This window comes from Thalia democratica, chromosome 1 (assembly GCF_965202585.1).
Source record: "Thalia democratica chromosome 1, ktThaDemo2.hap1.1, whole genome shotgun sequence".
Classification (NCBI taxonomy): Eukaryota; Metazoa; Chordata; class Thaliacea; order Salpida; family Salpidae; genus Thalia; species Thalia democratica.
The window spans coordinates 69,828,799-69,842,153 of NC_139165.1; positions in this window are offsets into that span (position 1 = coordinate 69,828,799).

Consider the following 13,355-nt stretch of genomic DNA (forward strand, 5'->3'; position numbering starts at 1 on the left):
AAAGTTTATTGAACAAAAAAATATGCTCTAAGTTTTTGGACTTGGTGCACGAAAAAACTTTGGTTATCGAGTCGCACACCACGGATACCTTTTAACGTCTTGTAAAGGACAAATAAAAGTATGACCACTAAAAAAACTGAATTATGTTATAATTACTATAATTTTGTAGATTTTAAAATTATTATAGCTTTATCTCCAAATTTATGATAAATGTTTATGATGATCTAAATAACTAGATTATTATAATACATTTTTATGTTATGCTTTTACAAAGGTACGTTTTGTAGGATAACATGATTTTTAAAGACCATATCTAAAAAAGGAATCTTAAAATTAAACAGAAGGTGCATCTAATTTATAGTTTATTAAACACAAACTAAGATACTTTTTAAAATGTTAGACTAAAGACTTTTCGGTCATCGAGTTGTACACCACGTTTATAATTTCCAATCTATTTTAAATTTAATGCTGTTTAAGTTTCATTTACTAGTTAAGTACCATAAACCTGTAAACTTAAATTTTACTTTAAAGTAAATTTATAATAAACAATTATTTTAAAGAGGATCTAAACACAATAAGCTTTTTTCAAAAGAAAACACAGTTACAAATAATTTGTTGCTTTGTAACTAATATTAAGATATAAAAAGCAGAATAAAAAAGTTTAGTGTTAACTTATAAAGAAAGTTAAAGTTCTTAGATAATATAAAAGTAAACTATAAACTCAAAATTTTGTTGTTATATACAACCTTGTTCAACAAGCATTTACCTTATACGTATTTATAATTTGTTAAATTTACACTTTAAATTTTTTATAAGGATTTAAAGTTTTATTAAAATGTAAAAACGAGTGAGATTAAAGCTATTCATATAATTTTAAGAGTAATGTTTACTTTTTTTTTGTTTTTTAGAGTCATTTTCTTATGTGTATCAATAAGTTTTATTGTTTTTTTCTTTGTTTTTCTTGTAGATTTTTAATTTTATGCGTTTTAACTTTAAAATATTTTCATACCATTTTGTTTTCAATAACAGATACTTTTTTTATTTATTATTGTCTATATTGTTTTTAAACTTAGCTAAATACTAATGTAAAAATAATTATAAGTGAATTAAAACTAACTTTACAATTTATAGAACATAGCAGTTTAGTTTTCTTAAAGCAATTAAAAATATATTAAATACAAACTTTGTTGTATGTGTTTTATTACTGTTATTAATTAATTTTATAATCCATTCAAGACTATATATAAAAAAGCAGAAATTAATAAAAGCAATTACTCATTTCAACTAGCGAAAGAAGAACAAAGTTAAAATAAACGTTTCATTGTTAGAAATTTACAGCATAATTTATTCTTGAAATAAATAAAAATAGAAACAATTAAATGTTAATGTTTTTAAACGTCTGAATTTTAGCCAAAACAAAAACTTCTAGTTTGTAAAATAGTGCTTGAAACGTTTTCTGAAAAAAAAATGTAAAGTACTAAGCAGTTACAAACAACACTTTTAATCTCTATAATTAAAGTCTATCATCCATATAGTGGTGAGGTTTCAAACACTTATGCTTTCTTACGATAGCGAATATCAGGGTCTTTAATTGGACAAAATGATACAATCATGAAGCGGTCTCGTATTTTTTTTTTTGTGAAGGCGTGAATCGATCTTTGTAATAAAAAGAATGAATTTTTGCTTCAATTCAGTCATCGCCTAGAACCTCAAGTAAATTTGCTTTAAAAATATATATATATAACAGAAAATTGACTGAAATAATTACCATTGAATTTTTCTCACTAGGAAAAAAAACACGATTTATAAAGTTTTTAAACAAATAAAAACGTATACGTAGATAAACTGCTGATAAAGCATGTGTATCACTTTTTTATAATATTTAATTAATGACTGCTTTTATCAAGAGTAGTTAAAGACTTTTACTGTTAGACTTATATAGAACTTTTGTTTTATAATAATTTTAAAGTTACTGTTATGTTTTTTAGTAATTCCTAGTCTTTTAAAATATTTTTTTTTCATGATAGTGTATGAGCGTTAAGTTATTGCAATTGTTAAATTTAGCACAATTAAATGAAATAAACTTAAAAAGTTATTTTGTCTAATTTACAGGTTGTTTTTTTTTTGTTATTTTTTAAACAAAGTATACAACAAACATGTTTATTAAATTTTAAATAAAACAAAACTCTTAACTCATTTTGTATGGGTAATTGACAAAAAAGTAATCAATATGAATTTAAGACTTATAATTTTGAAAAATTAAAAAAATGTTTGCAACTGTCCTGATTATAAAAAAAACAGACCTAGGTTTAGCCGGGTTTTGAATTGAAAAAAGTATCCGAGTCTTAATTTGTAGATCACTAGTTTCCTTTTAGTAGTTTAACAATAGCTAAACTCACACAATAATTAATGTTTTTGTTGATAAATTAAACGTAAAAGAAACATTAAAGTTTTTGGAAGCTATCCTCTATATTATCAATTATACCAGCTGTTTGTTTGTTCAATTGGGTTTAAGGGAGCGTTTATATCAAGTACTGGGATTATTAGTTAGTAGTATTTTTTAAGTTTAAAACCTGTTATATGTTGTGTTTTCGTAGCTCATAAATAAAAGAACTTTCTTGAAATAAAACTTTAAAAAAGATGTGGTCCCTTATAAGTATCATAAAAGCTCGAGTTTTTGGAACTAGAATTGTTGTGTACCTGCTACAGACATATTAAAATTTCACTTTCAGAGTGCTAGACCACTCATTTTTTATAACATAGCTACATCAACTCACTTCATGATGAGTCAACCCCTCTCACTGATAAATATATTCACCATTTTGCAAACAATAAAGTGGTCTTTAAAAATTAAAGGTTTACTTAGAATTGATTTACATAACATTATACATAAGTAAGGACGAAATTATTCTCTAATTCATTTTTAAAAGTCAGAAATTTTCAATCGTTTCTATTAAAATTTTCTAGACTATTAAAAACAATACAATGTTTATCTCTTATGGTAAACTAGAAAATATTTTATTTCTTCAAATATTTGAAAAACGTGTTTAACCAACTAAATGGAAGATTTCGTAAATCAAAATAGATATAAAAATCTAAAATTAAACATAACCCTAAAAATTTATAACTGAAATTTTTATGTTTAAAATTTATAAAAGCTAAATAATTATGATTCTGTTAACGTCTCTTAATACCTATATAAGTAAAGAAATTTTTTATTGTTCAATTTAAAGTAAATTACAATAACGAAATACTTTTTTATGAAAATGCTTAAAGAAGTTAAGAAATTGTTTAGCATTTGAACGGACTTTGTCATACTTCTCCAGAAAAGAAAAACTAATTTAGTCTGACACGAAATACCTTGGATTACAATTTAACTACTGTGGATAGAAAGTGATACTAAAATTAATTCTATGAACATATTTCTAGATGTTACTTGCAGTTACAACATGTAAAATGGGATAAAGACAATATCCTGGTCTTTAAGGATATTAAACAACTATATGTTGTTTAATATAAGAAGTGCTGTATAAAGTATAGAATAAGTTGTTTGAAAACTTAAAAATTTGTTATTATTTTAAATGCAAGATTTTTAAAAATAAGTTTTAGAAAGAAACTTAATTTATTTCCTAGCATCTCTATTACAAAGGTTTTTATCAAAGAAAAAATTAGGACTTTAAACTGGTTATTTAATTTATATGATTCTCAAATGCTCTAAAAGCACTGTTGAGTTTAATATAAATAGCTTATTCAGTCAAGTTTACTAATTCCCTAATCACTTATATAATGACAAACTGTCGGTTTTTGTGCTAAACTTTTTAAGTCGACTTAATGATAACGAAGTATAATAACATCCAAAAAAATTTATTAATTATATTTATTGAAACGTTATGGCCTAAATCATTTTAAAACATATGTATAAGGGATATAAAAAACTAAATTCTGCTTAGTCTTAATAAAGTTACAATGCATTTTAGGCAAACTGTGAATATAATAATTAGTGACTAGGCTATGGTGACATTAATGTTTTATTAGGTTATAGTTTGAGTAGTTATCTATGTAAAATAAAAACTAATTAATTTTATTTCACGTACAGTAATTTACCATATTAAACCCAAGTCAAAATATTAAAGGTAGTAGTTCTAAAATAAATCATTAACTTATGTTATTTAAACCTTTGTCCTGGACAAGACGTTAAAAAGTATCCGTGGTGTGCGACTCGATAACTGAAAGGCTTTTCGAGCACCAGGTCAAGCGACCAAATATTCTAAGCGTATTTTTTGTCGTTCAATAAACTATATATATATATATATATATACATGTTTATCAGCTATTGGTACAATTTAATTGTCAGAAAGTCTATACATAATTTACCATGTAAATAACAAGCTAATGTTGAACCCTATCATTTTAAAATGTAATTAAAATGACATATTGTTCAATATTATTTCTAAGAAGCTGAAAGTAACTGGTACTTTTAATGCAATATTTAATGTACTACTTTGGAGTTAAAGCTAATTGTTACTAGTTGCTTAAAAAGCTGTGCCATTTAAAAATGTTTTAACAATTCAATAAGTTCTGCTTGAAGTTATATCGTAAGTAGTAATTAAGATCACTTATTATATTTATTCAAACTACAATCATTTGCACACTTGAAGTGATAGAAAATCAAATCATACCAGAAATTCGAATGCAACATTTGTGTTAATCTTGTCAGAGCATCAGTCAGTTGAAAAACTGTGATGGATATAAGTTAGGAACACAATGGGGTAAGAAGTATCTTGGTGATGAAGGCAGATTTTTCTAAACACTAGTAAGTATACAAGAGCGAAATAAAAATTAAATAAGACAAAGTTAATTATTTTATGTAGACTTGTTTAAAACTGCATGTCATTTGCACCCAAATACTAAAGTGATTGAAAATCAAATCATACCAGAAATTCGAATGCAACATTTGTGTTAATCTTGTCAGAGCATCAGTCAGTTGAAAAACTGTGATGGATATAAGTTAGGAACACAATGGGGTAAGAAGTATCTTGGTGATGAAGGCAGATTTTTCTAAACACTAGTAAGTATACAAGAGCGAAATAAAAATTAAATAAGACAAAGTTAATTATTTTATGTGGACTTGTTTAAAACTGCATGTCATTTGCACCCAAATACTAAAGTGATTGAAAATCAAATCATACCAGAAATTCGAATGCAACATTTGTGTTAATCTTGTCAGAGCATCAGTCAGTTGAAAAACTGTGATGGATATAAGTTAGGAACACAATGGGGTAAGAAGTATCTTGGTGATGAAGGCAGATTTTTCTAAACACTAGTAAGTATACAAGTACAAAACAAAAAACTCTCACTTACAACTAGATTAATAAAAACAATAAAAAATTTATCCTAAGTTAAAGAGAAAAAATGTTATAAAAATTAAATTCACGATATATCTTTAAGCAAGAACTTGAATAAGATTTGTTTGAGGCAGAGTAAAAATATATCTGTACACTACTTCATGAACTTCACTTCTAAAAAATAAAATTTCAGCTTATACAAAACAGGCTAAAATTATTACACATACATGTAATTCCTTATTTTCTTATTGCTTCCTGCTAATTACTTAAAACTAACTTAAATATACAAAAAACTCAAGCGGTTAGACAGTAAAAAACAGCAAACACAAAAAATATTTTTAAAATATAAAAAAACTTTTTTCACAGCAAAAAGCTAGAGCATACTATTCACTACACTAAAACTTGTTCTTAAAAATGAATAGTTATTGAAAACTTTAAATACACGTTGTAGTTGAATATTTATAACAATATTGTTTGAGTAAAAAATAAAAATAAATAAAACTTCTAGTTTTTAAATTATTAAAAATTTAAATTAATTTTTAAAAAGGAAGGTTAAAGTACAAAATCAAAATTCAAAGTTATGACTTTTATACATACAGTTAAGCTTCGTGCTGAAAGATGTACAAACTGTAAAACAAAATAAAATTATCTGATAAATGCTACTTTATTGTTGATAATTGTTCAGCATATAAATAGCACAGTGCACTGCACACGCTCTTGTAGATATCTACTAAAAGAAGCTTCTGTTATAAATTTTAAAGTCAACTACTTTTTAAATTCAGCATCTAATTTAAAAAAACGAATTGGTGCGAATAAATAGATACCAAAACAAGAAACAACCAATTGTTTCCAATATTTAACTTTTTTTTTTGTTTTCAACATTATATTTATATCTTTTATTAAGTTTAAGACATAATATTCTTAATTTGATTTTAATTAATTACTAAAATAAACACTGTAAAGCAATAAAGAAACAGTAAAACATGAGTAAACAATAACAAAACTATTTTAAACTAAACTAACTTCAACTCATTTAAAATATAATGTAAAACTAAGCTAAGTTAATCTAAAAATCTTCAAACTAGCCTGAGTGGCAACATTGTACTTATCCCTTGGACTTTTACATTGTTATATGTAATCTAAATTTTATTAAGAGCACCAAAATAAAAATATGCTTTACTTATACTCTCTGTTTAGAAAGCTCTGTACAGAAAATTTCTGTAAAGTTTAAAATCTTTTGAATATCAAATATTGAAGATTTCAAATGTATAAGCATAATAGGGAGTATGCATGTTTATGTTTTATCTTTGTACAACAATTAGAAATTTAAAAGAGTAAATATAAACAACTACAGTTATATATTAAAGATTAATTAAAGCACAGACATAATTAAACTTAAAGAAAAAATTTAAGATAAATAAAAAAGTATAAATTGACGATAACTAAATAACTCAATTTTTTCATAAAAAATATTTTTATGTTATGATCAGAAAAATCGATTTAAAAAATAAATTAGAGTTTTAAATGTTATATTAAAGTTCATCTACCTGCAAGGCGGAATACTTATAGTATTTATAAAACTTAACACTTGATTAACGAATACTAAATGGTGGAGAAAATTTGAATTATAAATAACAATTAATGAAATATTAATCAACTTAATCTTATCTTTGTTTTAACAAAAAACTAGTCGAGTGTGTTGCAATCTTGCATACAATACAGCAATAAATTATTACAATTTTTTTTTGAAAAGTTTTAAGTCTTACACTATTAAAAAAAATACATTTTATTTGGAAAACTTTAAAAAAGAGTTTAAAAACAAGTAATTATACCTGTTGACCATATGAAGCTTTCCTTTCATCAAAGTCTCTTCTGGCTAGAACAACTCCAGTTTTTCCTTTACAAATCATAATTTCAGTCTTTCTATTGTAGGGCACCTTGGTACTGGCATCTCTTTTTTCTTTGGTATCTTTAACTTCGCATTTATTTTATAGTCTGACCTTTACCTAATGTTTTGAATATCTAAAAATACAACTTGTTTTAACTATGCTTTATAGATTTCTTACTAACTATAAGTATACACAACTATTAGCTTTAAAATAAAAAGAGCTTTTCAGCTAGTAAAAAGATTAAATATTATAATTCAGTAACAATGGTTTTATATCAACAGAGGAAATTCTTAAACTTCAATGGGCAAAAGAATTAGAAATGGATGCAGTTTTAAAAATATCAATATTTGAAAATGCTTAGAAGTGAGAAAGAGTGAGTTTTTTATACATATGTTTATATATGTCCTAAGTTTTTTTAACAATCAAGTCTTATAATACTTTTTATAACATTTATTTTTATTAAACCAATCCTTTAGTATATTTATATTTAAAAGTGTGTAGCTGGCAAGAGTAACTTCCATATGCACAAAATGAGTAGTTAGATCTTGAAATAATTTTTAAACTTCTATTATTGTAAATCTCCTTCATAATTTTACATGATTATATTTTGGTTGTCGTTAAAAAAAAATCTTACTTTTATAGCTGTTTACAGTTACATATTTATGACTAAAATTATTGTCATTAGTTATTAGAATTTAATTTTGTACACTATTCAAATTATTTTTAAATTGACTAATTAAATTTATTGCACTTTTAAAGTTTTTCTAAAACTTGTGTTAAACTGGCTTAGCTCATCACCACATAATTACTATTGAGCACAACTTTTATTTTCCTAGGTTGCTTTTATAGCCATTAGTTTCAAAATCTTAATATTTATATTTTTAAATTAGAATTTAAAGCTGTTTGAATTAGATGGGTTAGGGGTAATAGTTAATATAATAATCTATGGTATAGAATAACTTATATACATACTTTTTATAAAACATATAATCTAGACTAGACTCATACACAGTAGCTACACACTATGTAAAGTAAAAATTAATAGTTTTTTTTTTAATTAATGATCAGAAATCCAAGATTTTAATGAATTTAAGGCAATAGGGAGTCCAATTTTTTTTACAAAAACTAACATTGACTCTGAATTGAAGGCTTAGTGTATATAACTTTTAAATTAACTTTTAAAATATATCCAGTTTTGTAAAAACAATGCGATACAATTGTATGAAATAAATAGTTTTATGGCTAATTATTTCTGAGTTTTCGAAAATTTAATAAAAATATACCTCCTACATTATTTCTCAATTAATTCACTTCAAACTTTTAGGAAATGTTTCTTTTGATATTACAAACAAATTGTAGAAAGGGAATTAAAAGAAAAATACTAACAGAATTAAAAATAAATATTTTTTTGTTAATTTTTTATATAAGAAAAAACTAATTAAAAACTTGAAATCTATTCTTTACATAGTGTTTAAGATTTATTAAAGATTAATTTTAAAAAGTTTTAAAACAATTGCTCAAAAACTGAAAAAGGAGATGAACTTTTAGTGAAATAATCTATTTTTGACTTTTCAGTTTGTATCTCCCGTAAAAAACTTAATAAAATTTTGAACTTTGATCGCTTATATATCAAAAGTTTTTTTTGAATTTTTAAAAACAGAAAAAAACAACTGGTTGCTTAGTTTTTTGTGTAAAAACTATACTAACTTTCAAAAGAGGTGATTTACCCCCTCCCTCCCCCATAGCCTAAAAGAATTCAAACCAAATAAAATAGATCTACAAATGATATTATGCTACTTGGCGCAAGATCATTGGAAGAGTTTAACCAAACTGGAATAACTTTAAAACAGTAAAGGAAAATGAAAATAGCTTTAGATGAAAACATTTCAAAAAATAAAATGATTTTTTTATTATTAATTTAACCAAATTTGTTTTATAATTAATTTATGTAAAAAAATAAAAGGAATAAATAATTATGTATGTATTGCATATTTTTGCTCCTTGAACTAGTAAACCTTTCAATATTGTGAAAAATAACATATGGAGCTTATAAGTGTATACACCATAGAAACCTTTGATTTAGTAGACTCAAATAAGCTTCAAAATAATTCATTATAAATAAACGCTTCATATGCCTCTTTTATTTTGAATAAGCTTTTTTTATTTCATATACAATTGTAGCCAATGTACAACCTACTTAAAAATATGTTTAAACATTTATTTATTAAATTAGGTTAAAATATCAAAAACTTTATAATTTAGCATCTACAAGCTGTTTAAACACAAAAAGAACTTATAAAACTTAAAAGATAATTTTTATTATTAAAAGTTTTAAAAATAAACAACACTTATGGAAAAAAATGCATAACAAAAAGAAATTAGACAGCTACAGCCTTAAGTTTAAAAATAAAAGCTAGTAATACATTTAATAAAGATTAAGAAGAAAAGTTTCCATTTATAAATGTTTTGAAAAAATACTTAAAAGGAGTAATGCAAGGATAAATAGTAACAAGTTTTAGTTATTTATCAAAAATAACTAAATCCCACAAACATTTTCTTATTAAGGTCATGGGGGAAGGGCTTTTCATATATTATATTATAGCCTAAAATATAAACTATAAGTCAGTTTTAATAAAACAACAAAAACTTTTTAAATATAGTCATTTTTGTAAAAAGTTTTTGATACAAAGCAATTTTTCAACTTTCAACTTTTTTAATTACCTTTAAATATATTTTCTCTTTCATAAAGCTGAATTGACCTCAAACTTTCAGATAATTTTACTTTTTTAAGAAAAAAAAAAACTTTAAACATTTATAAAATATAAATGTTTATTATTAAGTAAAGATTAAACTGAAAACCTGTAGAAGATAGATTTTTAATGAAATAGTCTTTTTTTTTGCCTTTCTTGCTAACTTCGCTCTTCTAAAAAATCCTATTGAACTGTCTTACTTTGTCCCCTCATATCTCATTAACTTATTTCCATTAAAAAAAAAAGTAAAAAGCAACTGTTAGCTAAGTTTAAGATCTTTGAAATAAGATCAACACGTAAAACTATGCCTTACTATACCCTTAAATTTACTTTATTTAGCACTATATTTACCTAAGTATTGTGTAAGGGCTGCAGCAAGCATTTTTTGGAATTGACCTTAAATTTTTACTTCAATTAAAAAAAAATTTAAGTAATAAACCAGAGTTTTTTAAAGTTAGTGTTAAGGGGAAATAACTAATAAGGGGGCTAAAAAGTAAATGAGTATTTTTAAACGGGCACTATTTAATAAAGGGTAATTATTAAAAAGAATTTGAAAAGTTCTGTTAAAAACTGTTTTACAACTTATTGATTTATGTTCTGTGTCAGTTTTAAAAGTATCTTGTCTTTGCTGATGATGCTACTTTTCTAGCTTACTCTGCCCATAAATAAGTCAGTTTTTGTCATCATGCATAGATTTTGACTTAACCATTTGCCTTTAAAAAACTAAATTCCTAAGCCAAGGAACAAGTATTTTACCATCAGTAAAGATCATTGGCTTACAAAAACGTTGAATAACTATAAATCACTACAATTTATCTCCTCTGTAGGATCAAAATATTTTAAATATTGCAAGGAATATTTCCTGAAAGTTTGAGGTAGTTATCTCAAAAAGCATAGGAGAAAATAGATTATTAGTAAAATAGTCTTTTTTTGCTGTTTTAGTTTGCGCCTCCTATGAGGAACCTATTGTTTCCTCTGACTTTGACCTGCTATATAAAATTATTTTGAATTTTAAAAATCTGTAAAAAGCATCTTGTAGCTTAGTTAAAACTCTGTAAAATAAGATCAAATTGTAAAAAAAGTGATTTACCCCCTATGCCCTTAAGTATAGATTAACCCAGTATTTTGTTTGTTGTGGTTGTGTAAGCAGTGTCTTTTTTTTATGGTAAAAAATACCAGACTTCCTCTTCCCTCTACAATGATAAACGTTTTTTAAAGGTCAAGCAAGCAATTTGTCATTACCTGTAATTCTACAATTAAGCAGTATTCTGCTTGATAGCAGCAAATCTTGAAACTTGTAAGCGTGAAGAAGAAGAAAAACAACATTTTCTACCTCATTTGTTTTCTTAGAATTGAACAGGAAAAAAATATCAAGAATTAAAACATGCTGATCTTACCACTATGTATTTTAACCTCAGCAAGCGCAGGCTTTGTTGACTTGGTCTTGGTCATACTCTGGGTAACAAGCAAATCCCAGTGTTTTAGTCATTTGGCCAATGGTTGCAGTTTGTTGTTCCTTGTTTAAATTCTTTTTACGTTTAAGATAAAAACTTTGGTAATATATAAACTTTTTCATAGGAACAAGGAACTTTTTTATACTATTCAGTTTATATTACAACTTTTTTTTTTTTATTATAAAATATTTGGTAATCATAATTTATAAATATAATATTTTTAACAAAAATAAAATTCTACCTGTGTAATCTAAATAAAAGAAATTTTGGCAGTGGTCTTCAGCAATATGAACATAAAAATAAATGAGTCACAAAACTACCATTCATGCAATCATGTGTATGTATAAATGTTTTAATGTGCAACACTATTTATTATTAAGTCTAAAGCTTATTTTATAAACTGGCCAATAAAAACAAAGTGTTGTTGCTAGGCGTTTATAAAAAGAAAAAATGATGATAGCAGGTCTTACAAAAACCTGTTTTGCTTAGTTAGTTTGCTTAATCTAAACAAAACATGTTTAACTAAAACAAAATACCAATATTAGTTTTATAAAAATTAAAATCATTCTCTAAAAAATGCAATAAATATTAAAAAACTATGGTCAAAAAATTGTATAAACGTTTGAAGTTTGAACACTGATTAAAACAAAAAAAGTATAGTTGTGAGCTGTTCTTGTTAGTAAAAATATAGTAAAATATTGCAAAAAGTTAAAAACTCTAAGCAATGCAAATAACTATTTCTGATGAAAAAAATTATACTAACTTGGGATTTTTAAAAGTATAACCATAAAGTAAATAATAAATAAACAATTAACTTGAACACCGCACCGACATAAAAATCTAAATTAAAGACACGAATATTATGATGAAAAATACTTTAGTTACAGACATATACAACCTATTATAATATTTGAAAAAAATTAGAACTGTGTATCTTTTAGCATTAGTCTTTTATCAAGTATTAAGTTATTTTATAACACTTGAGAAACATAGATAAAGTATGCATTTTAAGAGGCTCAATTACAAACATGCCTAAATAGTAAGGCCCAATAAAAATGTAGTACGCAGTACGCACTAATTATCAAAAACAAATAGGATCAAATATTTAAAAAGCAAGTAAAATAATAAATATTTAGTAAATTTTATAGGACGAAGAGCTTAATAATAGAAACTTTGACTATTCATGATAAAATAAAATAAACATACTTTTTATTTGAGAAAATACATAAAATTTATAAAAAACTAGATTAGACAGGGCTTTAACTATTAAATAAGTAGTATTCTATTCGATATTTCGAACTCTTTATTTTTGGAGTTGTGGTAAACCTTTTCTAATGTCCTTAAAAAATTATGTAATAAGTATTGAGACGTTTAATTCCAAGGCTTTATTCCTGAAAACAAATTGTACTAAAAAATATGCAAAAAAGTTTCAAATAATTTATAATTTAAATAAGAACTCAAAAATTTTTACTCTTCAAAATTGTAATGTGTAAGTTTGTGTAAAATTTACATAATAAATAAATTGTAATAATATAATTTTTGATTTAATGATTATAATATTTAATGGTTTTGTACAAAAATATTTTCTTTAACTATATTCTATAAATATAAAACTTAAATGAACAAAAACCTGACTTAAAAATTAAAATAAAATACTTATACTTTAACTTGTATCTTTTTTAAATTAATGCAATAAAACAACAAGTATAACCTTTGACAAGATATTTTAAGTTTTTTATTTTATTTTACAATTATGTAAACACATTTGTTACAGTTTTATAATTTGAAAAAAAATTAGGGGTGGGTCATGTACGGCCCGCGAGCCGGACCCCCTACTTGCGAGGTTTTTTTTAGTTTTAAACAAAAAGTGATTCCCCTCTTCACTGTTTCCAGCCACAACCTCGGAATTTCTTTACT